Source organism: Puma concolor, chromosome C1 (genome assembly GCF_028749965.1).
Source record: "Puma concolor isolate L17-30 chromosome C1, mPumCon1.1.hap2, whole genome shotgun sequence".
In the NCBI taxonomy this organism is placed as follows: domain Eukaryota; kingdom Metazoa; phylum Chordata; class Mammalia; order Carnivora; family Felidae; genus Puma; species Puma concolor.
The window spans coordinates 182,716,094-182,737,975 of NC_141674.1; the positions used below are offsets into that span (position 1 = coordinate 182,716,094).

General features: G+C 35.2%; 1 long non-coding RNA gene and 1 pseudogene across 3 annotated transcripts in view; one reads left to right on the forward strand and one right to left on the reverse strand.

Annotated features, from left to right (window-relative positions):
- LOC147578604 (uncharacterized) overlaps positions 1–21,882 on the reverse strand; it is a 473,745-nt gene that overhangs the window by 107,158 nt on the left and 344,705 nt on the right. The window lies entirely within an intron of this gene.
- LOC112866591 (large ribosomal subunit protein eL21 pseudogene) lies at positions 18,041–18,491 on the forward strand (annotated as a pseudogene).

The following is a 21,882-nucleotide window of genomic DNA, read 5'->3' on the forward strand; positions in this document are numbered from 1 at the left end:
CTTGATTTTGGCTCAGATCATGATCTCAGTTTGTGAGATCAAGCCCCATGTCAGGCTCTGCACTAACAGCTTGGAGCCTTCTAGGGATTCTCTCTTTCCCTCTCTCTGCCCCTCCCCAGCTCTCTCTCTCTCTCTCAAAATAAATAAATAAACATTTAAAAATATTTACAGGGGCGCCTGGGTGGCTCAGTCGGTTGAGTGTCCAACTTCGGCTCAGGTTATGATCTCACAGCTTGTGAGTTTGAGCCCTGCGTTGGGCTCTGTGCTGACAGCTTGGAGCCTGGAGCCTGCTTCAGATTCTCTATCTCACCCTCTCTCTGTCCCTAACCCACTTGCATTCTGTCTCTGTCTCAAAAATAAACACTAAAAAAAATAAAAAATAAAAATATTTACAGTCATCAGTGTTTATTATGTGGCTGGTCATGGGATATCACAACTATTTGTTCTACAGAGGCTACTACGTGGCCCCTGCATTTGTTCCTCTAGTACTTTCTCACCCCTCCAGCCAGCCTGACCTCTGACCTTCCATCTTCCCCAGAAATCAAAACCTATTAGGATAGCTGTCTTAGTTCAGACTGAAACAACAACAACAACAACAACAAGAACAACAACAACAACAACAAATCAGCAAAGACTGGGTAGCTTAAAGAACATTCATTTATTTCTCACAGTTCTGGAGACTATGATGTCTAACACCCACTTGCCAACAACAGATTCTGCATCTGGTGAGGGCCCATGTCCTGATTCATAGACAGGTGAGTTTCTTCTGTTTTGTCTTTGCTATGGCAAAAGGAATAAGAGCACTCTTGGGTCTGTTTTATAAGTCCACTAATCCCACTCATGAGGGCTCCACTCCCATGACTTAATCACCTCTCCAAGGCCCTACTGCTTCCTATCATGACAGTGAGATAGTATTTCAACATATGAATTTTGGGGGTTCAGTCCATAACAACCAACTCTCTAGTTTATGTGTCAGACTCTATCCATTCTACATAGGGGAGATAGAGTCATGTTCCAGAAATATAGTTTCAGGGAATCTAATCCTATTGGAGGATGATCAGAGAGTACTCAAAGAAGAGTGTTCATACAGATAACCTAATATCTCAATATATCTCACTAAAATCTTACTAGAACAAGGTATAAAGTCCATGAGTTAAGCTATACCAGAGCAAAGCTGCAGTTCATAAACAGGTTTGATAAATTCAACAAGTAATGAAGGTACCCTCCTTTCACATTTTTTTGGATGTAGAAGAATGGAAAAATAAGTGAACAAATAATAGACAGAGATAAGTATAGGTATATTCAAAATGCACCTTTTGAAGAGTCTTTTTAACAATGTTAATAACTGAAATTATAACCATTCTACAAAAGATATGAAGGTTTATTCACATTGAACAACGCACTCAAATTACATTCTCGATTTTAACATCTATGCTTTGAGTGTCTATCGTAGAAACTATTTGGCACAATAAACCAGTAGATGATTCAGCAATGAGAAAAAGATACCCTTATCCTCCTGGAACCACTATATGCTATTCAAAATATAAGTTTGTAGTTGTTTAAATAATGGGCCATAAAAACATACATAAAGAGCAAATTAATTTCAACTGAACAGAGTAATATAACCTCTCATTCCACTTTAATCCACTTTAGTGGATTTGATAGAATTTGGGGGAAATAATCATAATCAGCATTCCATAAATAATTTAGCATAATATCAATACTTCATAAGTTGTAAATACATATTCTAGGACAAAAGTATTAAATAGTCAAGTATTTTAAAATTAAATAAGAAGTTTCCACATGCCTATTTATAAAAAGAAACTTCCTGGGGCGCCTGGGTGGCGCAGTCGGTTGAGCGTCCGACTTCAGCCAGGTCACGATGTCACCGTCCGGGAGTTCGAGCCCCGCATCAGGCTCTGGGCTGATGGCTCAGAGCCTGGAGCCTGTTTCCGATTGTGTCTCCCTCTCTCTCTGCCCCTCCCCCGTTCATGCTCTGTCTCTCTCTGTCCCAAAAATAAATAAACGTTGAAAAAAAAAATTAAAAAGAAACTTCCTAAACAGAAAGTAATAGCAACAAATAAAATTTTCAAAACTCAGCATTTGAAAAATATATTTGATCACAGAAATTGACTTTTCAGATAACCTATTAAAATCTCAGTGGATGTTAAAATTTTATGGAACGTAGAGATATTCTGCGGCCTTTAAAATACAGGCCTGTTTTCACTAATAACTGCCCACTAGCATTGCAAAATGCTTCTGCAAAAGGGCTGCCAAATGTCTTCAAGAAGAAGAGATATGACCTCAGCAAGAAATATGGCTCCTCCCACAGACCTCTTGTATAATTTGAGACAGGTCATCTAACTTGTGTAGACCTAATTCACCTCCCTGATAGATGTAAGTTTGGGGACTGCAAATGTAAAAATGGTACCAAGCTAATCACACACAATTTCCCCCCCACCATTTTCCTGTTTAGACACTAAGCAAAACATAACCGAAATGAATGAAAAAAATTGCAATCAGTCATCTTATTATATAAAACAAACTTCCTGCGTTAGAAAGCGAGGGTGTTCAACCACATGATTTCTACAGGTTTTTTTTCTTTCCATATCCAAAATACCAAAAAGAAACAAAACACAACAAAAACCTGTTGATTATAAAAAATATTTTCTTCTTAAAGAATAGAGAACTGCTCACTGGTCTAGTGTGTAATCAAACTGTAAATCACTATTTCTTCAAGAGTTTTTTAAAGCATGCCATTTACCACTGAAAACATGATAAATTTCTTCAAATGTAAGACATCATTGAATGTAAGAAAAGCCATTATTTATGTAGTATGAATAAAAAAAAATCTCTACTTAAGCCATATCATAACAATGACTGGAAGATGCATACCTACTTCAGAGATGCCAAAGTATAGGGGGAAAATGTTCTCCTTAGAAATCAGTGATATATAAGGGAGCCTGGGTGGCTCAGTCGGTTGAGCGTCCGACTTCAGCTCAGGTCACGATCTCACAGTTGACAAGTTCGAGCCCCGCGTTGGGCTCTGTGCTGACAGCTCAGAGCCTGGAGCCTGCTTCGGATTCTGTCTCCCTCTCTCTCTGCCCCTCCCCCATTTATGCTCTGTCTCTCTCTGTCTCAAAAATAAATATGACCATTAAAGAAATTTAAAACAAAAGAATCAGTGATGTATATAAATATATATATTTGGAGGAAGAAAAATTGAAACAACTTTCTTTGAACTTCTTAATGCATCTTATAACACATTTTTATTTGCAAAGCCACTTTCTCAAAGAGTCATTACAATATCCATAAAAACAGTACTTTAAATAAGGTCAAATACTCTTTGATACCAACCTTGGAACATTTATTTCTGCTGAGACTCCCAGATCTCATCACTTAGAAAGTGAAAAGTAAACCAATTCCTTTTAAAAAGTACATGTAATTCTTGAAAAACTTGGAGATCGGTGGCTCCTGTTGTACTAGGTAAGCCTATAAATACGTCTTCATAGTAACAACAATTGTAAGAACAAAGTCAAATCATTGACTTTGCACCTCTACTCAGCACTGCAAAAATTGGAAATTACTTGTGTTGATCAAGGAGCCAGATACAGTTACCTACAGTAATCTCTTAAGACTTCTCTTTCCAAAGTGAATACCAAATTAGCTTAAATAACTGTGTATTAACAAGACTTTATAGAATGGCAGCAACTTAAGTTTTTAAGTCTGATCTCATCACAAAATCTAAAGTCTACTATTCAAGGATTAAAACCACCCAACACTTCCTATAACAATTAAAATAACATGAAAAATCCTCACGTTGGACTGCAAGGCCCAAGATGCAGATACTCAGGTTACTGGAGTCTTCTGACCTGGGCCCTCACCTCTCCTGCTCTTGCTTCCTCTTCTTCAACCATTCTGACTCTTTTTAGCACCTATTCAGAGTCCTTGATCAACTTGGGTATAAGTTTCAGTTTTCAATTTTCAGAATGCTAAGTATAGGTGTAATCAATTAGTCTTTGTTCCTGCTGTTTCCCACACAGGGAACGCTTTTCTCCCAGACCTTGACATCACTGTTTCAACAATTTTCATTCCTTTGTAATTTGCTCTAATGACTCGTCTTCCTAAAAGCTTTCACTAAGCATCATAGTTAGCTTCTTTCCATTTCCAGTAACTCCCAATTCTGTTGCCCTATTTTATTTCCTTCATGTAGTTTTACCAAAACCGAAAATTGCACAATGAGTCATTGTGTCCAATAAAATAGCAGGGTTTTTTTTTTATTTCTTTTCATCACTCATTATGCTTTTTATAGTGACTATAATTGTATGGCACTTCACTAATGTGACAGTTGAACAGGCTCAGATCACTGAAGAAGACTCACAAGGAACAAAAAGACAATGCTTACAAATCTGCAGTTTATTACCAGAAAAGGAAACAATACAGCAGGATATGCATGCCAGCCTGTCTCAGGAGAGGTCTGGAAAGGCCTGGTGATAGCACCATTGTCCCCCTGTATAGAGGTGACATGGACACAGTTCTTCCTCTCCAATTGGGAATAATGCAGAAACAGGATGCCCCAAATGGGAGTCTCTGTCAGGCTTTCTCTAGGTGTCTCATCTCACTGTTATCAATAAACAATGTTGATAAACTGGTACAAATGACCTTGAAACTTCTGGGTTACAAACCAACATTATTATCGGTACATTGTATTTCATGCCTAGGTATGAGTGTAATGCAGGAGCATTTCTTATTTCAATGGAACAGTTCTGGCTATTTCCAGTCCTGTTGCAATTAACCCTCCCTGAAGAGGCATTTACTAGGGTGTGTGTGTGTGTGTGTGTGTGTGTGTGTGTGTGTGTAATGAATTAAGAAACCTTTACTTCAAAATTTTTCTTAAGATTTGCAATTTTTATCCTAATTATCTCTACACGGAATATAAACTTGGCTCTATTGCATTCTGGTGGAGAAATGACTAACTGCCCAGTAAAACTGGTGCTTCCCCTTGCATACTAGAGTCCTTGCTAGGAAGCAGCTACCCAAGCTAGGGTTACAATTCTAAACCCTCACCAGTGGAATATGGGAGAAAGTGATTTGTATTGTTTTAGGGCTGAGGCAATTAAGAACTGCGGGCATGCGAGGCTTCCCACCTTATCCTCCCTATGTACTCTCTGCATTCAGAGGACCCCGACACACTAGACGACAGTCAAATCATAAGAAGAAAGCTGATGCTGACGAATACCCAGACGAATACCAGAAAGCTGAGGAATACCCTCATTTGTCCTTAACCTGTGTGAGAAAGGGATCTCCACTGGGCTAAGTGACAGAAATGGTGAGATTTACTATTTACTGTAGCTAGTGTTTCCTCAGCCAATACTGTTCCTGCTAGAGAAGGACCGCAATAAAAAGGCAACTACTCAGTAACTCTCTGGTGATTAAGGTTTACTTTATATATTTGCAGAATTATAGCACATTAATTTTTAATTTAATAGCTGATATTTAAATTTCCATTCAGCCATCTATTTTTACATAATTTACTGGTTACATGTCAAATATACTTCTCTTGATATATTTTATTTAATTGGTAACATAATGTTTTATGATTGCTATTTGCTTGTGCATATGTACTACATTTGATGTGTTCAAGATATTTTACAGCATTAACTGGAAGAAGATTTTCATATTTCTGTATTCATCCTTTGCATCTTGCATACCAACTAACATTTAAAAATTAATTTTTCAACTTTTCCAAAACATGTTTTCACCCTGGATTTCCCTCGTTCTTAACTGTGACACACAGTTTGGAATGTGTTATAATCTGTATTGTACTTTTCTATACCTTCCCCAGCATGAATTGAATACTAGGTCTTGTGCAAGTTGGATGAAATTTTCTGTTGATTTATAGAGATTTGCCTGTTACATGTTTACTTTTATTGGTCTATTAGCCATTTTTAAATTGGTTATCTACTTTGCAAAACAACTATTATTCAATTAATTATGTGTAAGCTGGTAACACCAGACAACCCTGTAATTATGTAATGTGTAATTTATTATAAATAAACACCACTATAGCTTCTCAGAAAGGTTAACTTTTATATTACTTTGTAACATTATTTTACATTGTAGAATAGCACTCAGCATAGCATATAAATCTAATTTTTTTTTAATTCAATAAAGTATTGTGGATTATTCATCATCACAACAATTCTTTTGCTTTTAGGTGGCTGTGTGAAGTTCTTTAAATAAATACTTATAATCTTAGTAATATAAAGTCTTTTGTGTCTCTAGCTCTGCTTGATCTCTAAAAGTAGTAGGACGATTTGATGTATGTAATTTAGTCACTGGGATAAAACCGCTTGTTCAATATCTTATCAAAAAAGGAATTAAATGTGCTTGTCATAAATGTTTTTGATATCCCCAAATAGTGTTATAATACAATGATAAACTTTTAGATTTATTCCTTGTATTACTTTAAGAAAGTGTTTCTGTTTTCTTCATTTTATTCCTATCTGACCCACCCTTTCCCCAAAGGCATTCTGTAATGAGATTCTGTTAAAGGTGGTAACAAAATTATTTCTGCTAAAGAATAACAATCAAATTTTTTGTGCATGCATTGTAGTTTCAAAAATTATCTGTCAAATAAAATTGCAGTGCTTATAAATCTAGCCATTAGAATGACAAATTTGAATGACAATGCATCAAGTTTGTGAAAGACTAGTGTTTTGTTTGTTTTGTTTGGGGCTATTTTATTTTTGCATCACAGTACCTGCTAAATTAACCTTCATCTCAACCTTCTTCCTATAGAAGAAGCAGAGCAAATCTAGGTATGGACGACTTTGGTTTTGATGTACATATATATTTTGACCAAATTTAGTGAAATTCCCTTTGTGAACAAAATTCACACATATGAATAAACTAGCACTATATAAGACCTTAAATAAATCACCACCTTGTATTGAAAACCAAGTAAAATTAGGAATGTTTGAAAGCAGATTGGAGAGACTGACAATTAGAAAGTTTTCTACAGGAATTAAGCCTTGCAGTAAAGAACCGCTGAGAGGAAATTTCTAAAGTGATTGTTCTTACTTCTTCAATTGTGGAAATCGGTTACCTTTACCTTCAACGTTGGGAGGGTGAATTCAATGTGATTGTCTCTCTCAGGGGAAAAAAATAAGAAATTTTAAATGTGTGATTACCTGCATTAGCATCTGTGAACTGCTCCACAATTAGATCAAAGCATAGTCTCCCCTGCCAACTTGAGGATCCTATTAATTAGCTATGTGGTTTAGATTTTCTTAATTGATAATTTATGTGCTTATATTGTTATTTTTAGGTGTGGTACACAGTAAGGTTTGGAAAAAAATTCTCTACTGAGCACAACAGAATTGTATCAATGATTAAACACTAACTGAACTCATAATCTGCATCAACCTTGGTTGATCTGATCCTGTCAAGGATCAGATTTGGGTAAGTCCATTTTTGAGTTCTGAGGAGCAGTCGAGGAATATGAAGTGATTAAAAAGGGGTACGTATAAGGTGGGCGAGCTTGGATTCCAAACTTAATGCTCAAAAAAAGCTTTAGTAAAACCACTAGAATAGAAGCATATTGAAATTGAAATGTGCTAGGAGAAGGTTCTCATTTTTCATAGTTTTGAGCAAACTCAGACATCTTCTGCTTTGTCTGTCACAATATGATCTGATTTCCTAGAAGCTTTTACAAATCATTCTAAAAAAAAGTAATCCTAAAGAGTAAGGGGAAATAAGTTTTGGGTTTTTTTTAATTAATGCAACAAAAATAAAAAGGTTTTCTTTTTACAGTGGCTAGGCCCCAATTAAAAGAGGTATCTTAATAGATAATGGTTGAAAATGTCTATTTATACCTTAAGAGTAAAATAAATGATAAAAACACTAAAGTACACATACATAAAATATGCTAATATAAAAGGGGAACAAACAAATGTTAGTACTATTTGTAGGATTTTATCCTCCTACAAGAGGAGGATAGAAGCATTTTATTACCTGATCCTGTTACAACTATTAAGCCAATACTTTAAAACCTTCCGTGAGAAAAATTTGTATTTTCATTAGTTTCCCATTTAAATGTAAAAAATGTGTGGGAAAGACTCTAGAACCCCTAAGACGAAAACAAATGTAAAATATTGTTAATACACCTAAATATAAGGTTTTTAGCAGTGTTTTTCGTTCTTAATGTAACTAAAATTTTGAAATGAGTATATGTTTGTTGAAGAAAATTATAAGAATGTAAACAGAAAAAAATTGTAATTATCTACAATTTTCTGTTGACTATTCTGCCGAAGCAAATTAAAACAAGTATGTTTATTGGCTTATTAGTTGCAATAATAAAATATTGCAAACGACTTAGTTTCATCAGGAGCACTCAAATGCACTCATTATGACACATCCAGACAACAAATTGCTATGTAGTGTTTACAGAGAATGAGGAATATATGCAAAGACTGTTGTGAAATTATCCCCAGGAGAAAATATTAAATTAATATATACAAATATATATAATAGACATGTATTTAGATATATACATATAAAATATGCATACATACACACTAAAGAATAAGTAAACTAAGGTACTACTATTTGTATAAAACAAAGGAGAAAGGAGGAATGGATATTTATGCCATATATTTATATTCACAAATATTTTATATATCTACAAATGATATCAATTATACACATAGTCATAGCTAATAGAGGCACCTGAGTGCACGCACATGCACACACACACACACACACACACACACACACACATGCAGACTACCTATATAAAATAAGAAGCAACAGTTCTCTTTAGGGATAGGACCTGGAGTGTTGAAGGACAGGGGTCAAAAAATATTTATATTTTTACTATGCATCTTTTAATAGAATTTGAATTTTTAATTATTTGTGTATATCATTACATTTTTGAAAATCAATAACTAATATGGTTTACAAATTAAGAGTAATGATTATGCATTATAGACAACACTAAATGCAGATGAAAGACTGCAACATTTTTCACAGTCTCACATTTTGATAATAAACACTGCCAATATGATCATGTATGTCTCCTGTATTTTCTAGTCATAAATATTTAAAAATAATTTTAATAATTATTTTAGGTTGTATTATATTATTAACTATATTAATATATAATAATAGCGATACTTATTTATATTACATATTGTGATTATTATTATATAATATAATATATAATATATATTGTGATTATTATATAATATTATATATAATTTATATACATATAATTTATATATATTTATATATATATAATAATATATTATTATACTATCATGTTGTATATTCATATATTGTTGTAATTATTAATTATACTAATACTACCATTATATTCATTATAAATGCCCTAAAAATAACTTTAAATAAATATTTTTAAATGAACATATTCATAATCATACAAAATCTTCCTAAATCCCACTATTTACAGAAGTCTTTGTTGATATCTCTGCCCATGTCCTTTGGGTACACAAGCATATTTGTATGTTTAATAAAAGTTGGGATAGATATTATCCATTTGATAAGAAGGGAAACGTAGGTTACAGACCATGTGAATTACTCCATTCCAAAACAAAGTGTTATAAAACTATATTTTCAGTTAATAATTCAATACATATGCACATCAACAACTATTTACTAGGAGATTTAGTATGAAATCAAGAAAGAATGATGTAATGGGAAAAACACTATATAAGTTTCAGAAGACATAGATTCTAATTTGCTTAGAAACTAGCCATAAAATTCTACTATATCTACTTAGACTGTCTCTGTTACCTCATTCATTTGTTGATTCAAGACACGCTTCTCAAATAATTATCTTTGAGAGACACCCACCTGGAAAGCGAGGCTTGGACTATATGATTTCCAAGTTTCCCTGCCTATACCTTTAACATTCCAATAGAGTTTTTGATAAGATGAGTCAAGAGTCAAATCAGGGAATGCGAATATTAGATTCTCACATTACTCTTCCCCAACTTTCCAATTCCCTTATTAACACTACTCACAGGAAGGCATGGGCCATCCACTACAGTCATTACTTTATCTATACTCTTGATAAAACTTACTTGCCTTTTATCAAAAAGCTAACCATCTTAATATGTCTTAATGGATGGCCACAGCGCCTCTCCATAGTCATATTTCTCTGCTTATCGGGTGTTCAAATTGCTTTAGATATTCTTTTTTTTTTAAGATTATTTATTTTTAAGAGAGAAAGAGAGCTCAGGTATGCAAGCAGGGGAGGGGCAAAGAGAGAGACAGACAGACAAAGGATCCAAAGTGGGCTCTGCCTTGACAGCCATGAGCCTGATGTGGGGTTCAAACTCACGAATCGCAAGATCATGACCTGAGCTGAAGTCAGATGCTCAACTGACTGAGCCACCCAGGTGCCCCTAGATATTCTTCTGATAGGTCAACTAATTTAAATTCATAAAGTATGGCTTTCCTTAAAAACAAATGAAAGCAGAGAGCAGTTTTGTAAAGTCTTGATGGTGATATTTTTTCATACATTAAGAGAGAAGTATGTTCTCAGACCTAGGAGATGATACTGGTAGGAGGCATCTGTGTAAAGATTTATGCAGAGTTCAGGGTGGTGTCCTGTTGATTACAGGCTGTGTTTGGCTTACATGAACCAATGCAAGAACAATGGCATTACAAAGGATGCTAATAAATTAGCAAATGCAAATTAAGACTTTTACAGCTATTTGCCTTATACCTTTTTATCTATTAACTATCACGTTCTAGTGATACTTTAAGAAATGAGAAATGCAATGTAAAAGTAACTTCAATTGTAATTACAGAGCAAACCATAAATAACAAATGATGATTGCTTCCCTTTGCATCATACAAATGAATCATACTAAAACTCAAAATGGTGTGCAACGTGTCAAAGAAATGTCATGAATCATGTCATCCAAGCACATCTTTTGTGGAGAATAGTGCATCTTCCCAAAGAACTCTTACACTTCCCTGTTTGTAGGCCAGAAAATATTTGACGGCTATAAAGAAAACTCACAGTGGTCAAAGTTCTAGAATCAGAAGGCAGGAAAGATCTTTGAGAAGACATTTACTTTTCTTTTGAAGCTGTCAAAGTGGATCACACTGAAGGCATCATTTAATGAACTTTGAAAGGAACAGTACACATTTTATTAAAAATATTTAGAAACATTCATTACTATTTTTCTTCTGTAAAACAAATAAGAATTTTTAAAAATGATAATACATTATTCAATTCTTCATTATTCTTTCATCAATCACTGTATTTCTTTTGTTCTTCCTTTAAAAGCTAGATCATTTTTCTGTCCCTATTCTTGTGCACTGTGCACTAGGACACATTTCTTGGTCTTACTCTTTCAACTTTAACACTGTCCTTTCTCCCACCCACCCGGATTTTATAACCATAGCTACAAAAGAAAGCCATTGTTTCTTCCTCAAATTTTGGTGAACTGGATCTAGCGCTTTAAGATATATTGCTTCCCAAATGTCACAGTGCTGTCCCTTGCCTTAATGGCTTTCTTCTTAGGAAGCTGCTACTCTGCCTTGGTTGTTTTAATGAGCCTTCAACAGCAGTATGTTATATAGGCTTCTGTTTATTTGCAACTTACTTTCTTCCTCCTTTCTGGTCTCATACACTTTTTGCATGCATCTCTCTGAAACTAAACCTCATATTCTACCTTCTATTGAAATTATTTTCACAAATATCTCATCTATTCTAAGTTAACACAAATAAGCTCTCTCAGTTTAGGCATACCGTTTTTCCTTTACTTTAGCAATTATAATTTTTCATAATCTGTGTACCTCAGCAGTTAATACCTGAGTATTATATATCCTGACGTTTGATAAAGAGAATTGACCAACATCTTATTTTGTTCTAAATCTTCTATTCCTTAGGTCTTGTAAATGTCCTTTTTATTGCATTTCTATGTCCTCTAATATACATAAATATAGTTTCTGTAGATTTCAAAATCACTTACCTCAAATAGTAATTTCAGTAATATATACCTATTGTCAGAAAAAATTCTTCAAATAAATATGCATTCCCTGAATTACATTTAAACTATTTCAATTTTGTCTCCCTAGAGATAAAAACTTATAGATTAATATCCCAGTTAATATATTTTTAGGTCTACTCTCAATTCATCCTCTTCCCTAAATGAAAATACAATTTTTTCCTATTTATTTACATTTTTTATACATATCAATTGGCTGCTTCCTGTCTGTATTTGTCAAATTCAGTATTGGAAAATGTATTTGATAAATATCAAGATTATAATCATGTTATTTCACCATTATATATTCATCTATTTTCTAAACCAATTCCTATGTAACAAAGAATTTGACTGGTCTTTGTCCCTGGTTTCAGGGAGAGGGTCTCTAAATCCTTGGTATTTCTCAGATAGGAGTGTCTTTGTTATTCATGGTGGAACCTGATAATATAGGCTAATGAAGTGAATCACTGAGGACCCCTAGATAGTTTATGTTTATGTATAAGAAGTGATTCAGTTTGCAGGTCGGCCATGCCATCAAGATCAATGTGTGATCGGAGTAATAGTGGTTTTAAGCCATGTGATATGAGCCTGATGTCCAGGAAGCAGAGGGAGGGAGAGGTTGAGTTCAGTCACATAGCCAATGGTTCAATCAGTCATACCTGCGTAATGAAACCCCAATGAAAGCTCTGGACATCAAGGTCAGGTAAGCATTCTTGGTTGGCAGTCCTCTGTGTAGTTTCACATGTTGACATATAACAAAGGGAGAGAACATGGAAGCTTCGTGTCTGGGACCCCTCAGATCTCACCCTTTGTGAGTCTTCTTTTGATTGGTTCTGATTTGTACTATTTGGCTATAATAAAACTTTAAAGCAGAAACATAATGTTTTCCTGAGTTTTGTGAGTTGTTCTAGTGAATTATCAAACCCTGAGGGGGTAAGGAAGGACCCCCAAATTTGTAGCCTGCTGGTTAGAGGTACAACCGGCCTGGGGACTCTGGAACTCGTGACTAGTGTCTAAAGTAAGAACAATGTCCTTAACCTTTAAAGTTAAGCCTAACTCTGCATAATTGGTGTCAGAAGCCATTGCACCAATTAAATGTGTATCTACATATGCTCAGCGTTTTCAACAGTATGAACAGTACTGCATACCCATTTTTTAGACCAGAGTTTTTCAACCTCAGCATTATAGACATTTTGAACTGGGTAGTTCCTTTCTGTGGAGGGCTGTGCTGTGCATTGTAGGGATACTGCTAGATGTTGAATATTTTGAGAACCAATTATTTACATATATGTGCCTAAAAACAGGAGCATGGAAATTCACATGTGTGAAAATGACTAGCAGGAGTCAATAAATGAATACATATATGGAATGACTATACTCTTGTCTCATGTAAGCATATATTTCCCGACAAATTTTCAATTCTTTTGCTACTGTTGTAGCTTTCCTTTTTAATGGGACGACACCTCTGTTATACCTAGAACACAGATTCTGTGGGATCTTGCACAAAGACTATTTATATAATAAATATTCTGTATTGTTCCTGTTTTCCCTAAAGCTATGCAATGAAATATTTCTTCAGGTGTTCCAAAAACCACCTTATGTTCCCATTTCCACAGGCAAAAAAAGGCATTACAAACAACATCATATTTCATACCTTCATACAGTCTCTGATCCAGTTAATAGAGGTTATAATTCTTCTCAATGCCAAATACACCCCCTAATTTTTTTCTATTGTTGGCAAACAGAAGCAGTTTGTACTCAAAGTATATAATCAAAGAAATAAAAACAATTTAAGTATATTTCTGTATGCATATTAATTATAATATTGCTTTAATATCAAAATTTATCTTAAGAGCACCCGATGGTTCAAAATTAGTAAATGATTAATATTTTATTTTCTTAATGATTTATTCTGGAGTAATACTAACTAAATGAATAGTTCCTTGTAATCAAGACCTGTTAAAAAAAAGACAGCCGAACAGCTTGACATAATCTTACAAAACTAAAACTTATGAAATGGAGGGGTGCCTAGTGGCTTAGTCTGTTAAGTGACCGACTCTTGATCCTGGTTCAAGTAACGATCCTATGGTTTGTGAGATTGAGCCCTGGGTCAGGCTCTATGCTGACAGCACAGAGCCTGCTTGGGATTCTCTGTCTTCCTCTCTCTCTCTCTCCTCTCTCTTTCCCTCCCTCTCACTAAAGGTAAATAAATAAACATTAACAATTAAAACTTATTAATTGGAGAAATTATATGTAAATGGGGAGGAAGGGTATTTAGAGGATTTTTAAGGTGAAGCCAAAGATAGTAGTAGAGCAAAGAGAGAAGAGAGCTAAACAAGTGACTGGATAAGAATGTAAAAGATTAAACGTAGGAAGAAATCTGAACATCTTTATCCAGTGGCAGAAAAATTAACAGAAATGGGTTAACAATTTTGATACTGCTACACATGTACACCCGAACTGAACAACTGAGTAAACTCATAGTGAAATGGTGGAAGCCAGGCTTCTCATTATTGGAGTTGGAGCTAACAGATAAGGAAGAGGAGGGGACTAGAATAATCTATGTGATAATGGATTAAAGTTGAAAATACCATGTTTAACTTAATATAGATACACTGGGTTATATAGAGAAATATTTATAAATTGGCAGAGATGCACACATATATGCTTTGTGACCAGCCAAGAGGGCCTAGATGCAGCTTCACCTCGATTTAACAAGGACACCTAGCATCCAGATCTTGGTTTCTAACACCATTCTCTGATAGAGGGAACTACAGCTTTTTGGAGAAATAGTAGATTCTAGGTCCAGCACAGGAAATATACAAGAAGAGTCTGAAACATCTTGTAGTGCCAAAAAGTAAAAAATGCAAAAGAAATATGGAAGGAAGGAAGGAAGGAAGGAAGGAAGGAAGGAAGGAAGGAAGGAAGGAAAGAAGGAAGGAAGGAAGGAAAGAAGGAAGGAAGGAAGGAAGGAAGGAAGGAAGGAAGGAAGGAAGGAAGGAAAGAGAAGGAAGGAAGGAAGGAAGAGAAAAGAAACCATACAATAATAGGGAAAGGCTAACTGAAAGAGTTCCCCAATGCCGGAACTGGAACAAATGGAGCAAGAAAATAAATTACATTGGATTATAACATATAATGAAATAAATATCCAAGCGTTCATACTATTATGAATTGTGAAATGAATAAGCAAGTCAAGGGGGGAAAAAAGTCTCCCATGAATGAGTATTATGAATAATTTAGTAGAGACTCTGCCCTCCAGAAGAGGACGTACATAAATCCTCACTCCTTAAAGTATTGCCCCCTTTACCCTACTCTAGGTACTACCATGTCACATATCCTCACTCACCATTCCTAAAACTTGCCATAGAAACAATGGTATAGAGATAATAAGTGGCATTATGACACTTTTGGTCTTATAAAGCACCTTCATTAGAATAATCACATTTAAACTTTCCAATAGTTCTGTATGCTAGGTAATAGATTTACCTATTAGATTACCAATAGATTGCAGAAGAGTGATTTAAGTTCTTAAAGGTCTCAGAGTATTTGACCTAGCCATGACTCAGAACTAGTTTTCTGACTCTATATCCAGTACTATTTCTACCATACCTCTCAATACCACACCTTAATAAAATCTATCACCAATATGCTTAGGCCACAACAGCTGTAAGTACCAACATACAGAGAAAGTTCCAGAAAAACATATTCTTAAGAGTAAGTGAATATATAAATACACACTCACCTACATAAGTAAACTCAAATTAAGTTAGAATCACATAGACATATTTGACACATATGATTTTTCTTAAGTGTACATGGCGATCTACAATCATAAATTATATGCAGATATATACATTGTTTTACATACATGTGCATATATACATTTATACACATAGACACACACACACACACACACACACATAAAACCTTGATGTTCACATAGGATGTCCTTTTGAAAGAAATACAAATACATATTTCGCCAGTCTTTTAACTGCCTTAAAAATGTTACATTATTATACTTTAGGTTAAAATATTTTCATGCATTAATCTGTATCTTCAGAATATTACCCTCTCCATTTTATAGACAGAACAGCTTCTTCAGAGAGCTCTTAGCCCATAAATCTATTTGGACTGTGGTCATACATTCACTGAAGTTTTTAGCCCAGTGTTCTCTACACATATACGGAAAACAAAGAATAAATAATTGTAAAATAGTATGCATAGAATATGTGACTAGTCGGAAAGGCAAACATAAAAATGAGTAGTTCTAAAAAGTCTGGGTGCCTATAAATATTTGCCTTATTGCAACCAATTTTCCACTAGAATAACCATAGATCTTAAAAGTGCAGTATCATTGGTAAAATTAGCTTGAACTAAAGTTTACCAACCTTATCATACCCTAAGTTAGTAAAGAAACAAAAACTGATTTGTTTTTCTTATTTAGTGCCTGAACCAAAATAAATAAGTAAATAAAAGGGCAACTCAATGTCAGATGTATCAATTTATAAATAGATACTTTACAAAGTGCTGCAATATAGCTTGTAAGCAAAATAACTGAGAGCAAAAAGGTCACATTTCTATTCAACATTAACTATGAATGCATTATTACCGTGTAAAACTTATTTTGCTAAAAATAGTCCAACTAGGTCTTCAAATTGTGTTGTGTGTTTATTCAGGAAGGTCAAATCACAGTACTTCTGTTTTTCCTTCTTCCTGTGACATCGAACACACTCACCCAGAGCCTTGGTATCAGTGCCTTGATGGCAGTACTGACTCCAGTATCCGACTTGTCTTTGAGAATTTTCTCTTATTTGTACTGTACCATTTTTTCAGAAAAGAAAATCAACAAGGTAAAAAAAATCAGAAGTCTGACAGCCTCTGTTTGTTCAAAAGAGACTGCTGAGAACATAAAAGGCCAGTATCTTTCTCATTGATTGTTTGAACAAAAGCTGGACAGATTCTCAGGGTCCAATTTTCTCCTTCCCCCAAGTCCTTCAATCCTGTGTCAATGCTGTGAAAGCTTCAGGCTCAGAGCCCTCGGTCTCCAAGTCACCCTGTTCCAAGTTGAAGTGGATGGGTTGTGGGAGGCCCTCACAAAAAGAAAATATTGGCTCTCATTCATTTTGCTCTTGCCCCATCTTTAAAACAAAACAATAACTAGATTATAGTAAGCTTATTGGTAAGAAATTTTTAAAAAGCAGACAATGAGAAACCAAAATCAAGAAAAAATGAGAGATTCAAAAACACCCCCCCCTTTTTTTTTCCTCTACACCTCCTACAGTCTGTCCCACCCCCAATGATTATGTCGGGATATCAGTGCAATGTCAGTTGGGTCCAGGGCATGCTCAAAAGAAATGCTTATAGATAAAAACTCAAAATAGCTTGAAGCACAATACAGCAAACTGAAAAACCAAATTCCATTCACCCTGGGTTAAAACAAAATTAGCTACAACATGTGCCCACCATGAACGAACAGTAAAATGTCAAATTCAAACTCATATATTTAAATGTTTTCATATGTTTTAATTCTTGACTTAAAAATCAGCCTCCACTCTTACTTGGAAACCTGACAACACAAATTGCAGAAACCCACTCTTCCCTTTGTCAATTGTGCCTTATCATTTTACTGGTGAGAAATTAAGAGCTATCTGAGAGTCACATTCCCAATTAGCATGTTCAATTTATTTTAAATGTTCATGTTATGGCATGATAGCTATAGAAGAATAATGAAAATGAGATATTTGATCTACTTTGAAGGAAGAAAATAAATGTGTCTCCCAGGGTTAAGAGCTATAATGAAGGAAGAGCCCCACAAGTCAGTCAATGATTTACATTTGTGGATGAGAAAGCAACAGTCTCCCAGGCTCCGGTCCTGGAGAAAGGAGCTTCTCTGGTGTTGACTGTTACCATGGGAGAAAGATTAAAACTCATGGAGGGCTTTTTGGCCAGCACCCCCATCTTCCAGTAATTTGCCAAAATTACCAGCACAAAGGAAAGAGAAGAGGTACCTGCTATATGTTCTTTAGGCCTTTTTAGAAAATATGGATTTGTTGCGTTGGCCACATACATGCAAATCTACAAGAAAGGTGATATTGTAGACATCAAGGGAATGGGCACTGTTCAAAAAGGAATGCCCCACAAATGTTATCACGGCAAAACTGGAAGAGTCTGCAATGTTACCCAGCATGCTGTTGGCATTTTTGTAAATAAACAAGTTAAGGGCAAGATTCTTGCCAAGAGAATTAATGCGTGTATTGAGCCTATTAAGCACTCATAGAGCCAAGATAGCTTCCTGAAGCATGTGAAGGAAAATGATCAGGAGGAAAAGAGGAAAGCCAACGAGAAAGGTACTTGGGTTCAAAGAAGAGCCAGCCTACTCCACCCAGAGAAGCACACTTCGTGAGAACCAATGGAAAGGAGCCTGAGCTGCTGGAACCCATTCCCTATGAATTCATGGCATGGTAAATGTGGGAAAAAAAAGTAATAAAAGACCTCAAGCCTATTAAAATTAAAATAAAATAAATTTAAAAACTCATGGAGGGAGGTCCCAAAGGTACCTTCTTCTACACGTCTGCATACCACCAAATGGAAAGAGATGAGGAACAGTAGAGGTAAGGCTCAGACCTGCAGGGCGCATGACCTAAGAGAACCTCAGAATTAATAACTCTTTCCTCAAAAGACACACATAGCCTCATAGTGGAATGCTTAGTTGCTGGCTGAATACAACAGAAAGGTCCCTAGTTCCCTCACTCTGCACCAAACTAGCTCTTAGAAACTCAAAGCAATTGGGGCGCCTGGGTCGCTCAGTTGGTTAACCGCCCAACGTGGGCTCAGGTCATGATCTCGCAGTTTGTGAGTTCAAGCCTTGCATCTGGCTCTGTGCAGACAGCTCAGAGCCTGGAGCCTGCTTCAGATTCTGTGTCTCCCCTCTCTCTGCCCCTCCCATGCTCATGCTCTGTCTCTCTCTCTGTCTCTCAATAATAAATAAACGTTAAAAATTTAAAAAAAGAAAGAAAGAAAAAGAAAGAAAGAAAGAAAGAAAGAAAGAAAGAAAGAAAGAAAGAAAGAAAGAAACTCAGAGCAAGTACCAAGGAGCTTCCTGAATCATTTTCTGGGTGAAGTTTGGACTAATGTTTCAAATCAAGTGAATGACTTTATTATCTACCCTATACATACAGTATGATGCTTGGAAATAGCAGGTGAATGCCACATGTCGCCTGTCAGTAGCACTGAAAATGCCCAAGAGAATGAAAAAGAGCCGTCTCAAAAGGGTTAAAATAACATCGCTCTCGGGGATGATTCAATGCGCTGAACTCTCTGTGTCCTTGAGCCCTTTTGCACACAATCTTTCTGAGCCTTCTGTCTCTGTGCATAACCTAAACACAAATTGCAATTTTCTTCTGTTAAGTAATTCCTAAATCAGCTCCTGCTAGGATGCATGTGTCTGACAGGCCCCTGGTCAATTCCAGGTGGTGGTAGGTGGTAGGAGTGGCACAAGCAACACTCACGCTGGTGGTGAATATTTATTGATTCTTTGTTCTGTTTTTTTTTTTTTTTTTTTTCAGATGTACTCGGTACTTTATATTCACTGTAGTTCTAACAACCATATATATACATAACACATATACACATACAAACACATGCATACCTACAGGTCTGCAATTTGATTCTATTATTACTTGATGACGGACATTTTCTAAGATCATACACAGAGACAACTTATTTTAAAAAGGGAGGGGAAGCACTACCTACTATTTATATTACATTTTTTAAGTATTACTCCACAGATCTCCTCTTGAGATTTCAAGCAATGCTACACTGAACATATGCATATGAATCATTGTATTTTTCCAGGAATATATTCCTAACTGTTGATAAACTCTGCAAAAATGTTGCAGCAACCCAGATTCTCATCAACAGTACAAAAAAGATCTCATTTTTAAAATCCACATTCTTGGCACTGTTGCCCCTTAACTTTTAAAAATTTCGCCAAACCAAGTTATACCATTTGATTTTAATTTACATTTATTTCATTATTAGTGATGCTGAATATTTTTCATGTGTCTTGAGCATTTGTTATTCTGTAATCTTCTAAACTCCCTAGAAATATCCTGTATCTACCTTTCTATTTTTGTTTAGCTTAATATATGTTATTTCACTTTATATTTTTATTATACATCTTTGTTATTTTCTATTTGCTTGTCCTGCTCCTTACTATATCAAGATTTCTTTGTTGCCTATTTTTGTTTGCTTCAAGTATTTATTTCCAATCACCAATGTCCTCTGAAATAGAACAAAAGAGAAGAAATGACAGGGAAAGACCTTTAAACTACTAGCAACCCCATTACATTGGCTAACGTTGCAGTTGTTTAGGAAAGAAACAGATGAACAACCTCTTTGTATGGCTGGTTCATTTTTTTTTAAAGCATACTTAAAACAATACAGATGAAGCATGAAGCTTTCTTTTTTTTAGCAGCCAGCAAAGTTGCTAATTTGCTTTCAAATTGCATTTTGAACTTTCTTTGGATTTATATTAAAAGAAAAAAGTGCATGTCAACAGACCAGAATTAAAAAGGTGACAAACTGTGAAGAATTAAAAGTTTTAATTTAACAGATGAGCAATTGCAAATAACAAAATCTCAGAGAAACACAATTTTAATGAAAGGTGACATGCTGGAGATTCTTTTTTTGTTTTGTTCCTTTCCATCAGGTAACAACAAATTAGTTTAGGAAGCCATACTGGATTGCTGTGATTGTGCTAACAGCCCTTGCTGTTAGCTTTGTTTTTTGTTGGTTTTCTGAAACCACATATGACACTTCTTCTGTACTAAGTAGATATTTTCTTCACTCAGATGTAACACAAGTTGTTCAAGTTCAGACTAGTGCTTATGTGTTATTGTTATCAGATGCTATTCTCCTTTTGGTTCCCACTTCTGAAAATCTTATTTTCCTCAGGGTTCAGAACTAGAGAGGGCTGTATAGGCATACAGTGAGGGAAGAGAAAGCTATTTTACGGTATCAGAGTAACATGTTTTTTGACTCATCAAAAAGAACCTGTCTTGCCCTGCAAAGAAAACATTAATTTAAATTGGGAGGGGGGGATTAAATGTGTTTAAAGAATGGAGAAAAATTGAATGTGATTAAGGAAATTTGTGGAATATCAGAGCGTGCAGGCATGTTCTCTTTTTAGTTTATTAGGGCTTCTAACAAAAGTTTGCTGATTAGAGAAATATGCATCCACATGTTTCTTGCACATTTATAAAGCAAAAATAGCAAAATGTGCATAATTTTAACAAAATTTGGATGCACAGCTCCCATTTAATGTTGGTGAATGTGTACCTGTGAGTGTTCACTTTCCTATCCCAGCTAACTGATTCTGAATATTTGATTATGCTCTCCCAGTTTCCTTTTTAAAATTTTATTAATGTTTATTTATTTTTGAGAGAGAGAGACAGAGCATGAGTGGGGGAGAGACAGACAGAGAGACAGAGAGAGAGAGAGAGAGAGAGAGAGAGAGAGAGAATCTGAAACAGGCTCCATGCTCTGAACTGTCAGCACAGAGCCCAACATGGAGCTTGAACTCAGGAACAGCAAGATCATGACCTGAGCTGGCTGGATGCTCAACGGACTGGACCACCCAGGCACCCCTCCTTTTTTTTTCTATTGAAAGTTTTGGTATTGTTTAAGAGGTAACAGAAATTAATACAATGAGAAAATAAATCTCTGAAGAGTATCTTTCTTTTTCTTTATTCATTTAAATGAAATTACAACTTAAGAATTTCTTTATTTTGTTTCATCATACATTTGATACTTCTAGATTTAAATATGTATTTCTGGTTGACCCTGCAGAAGATTC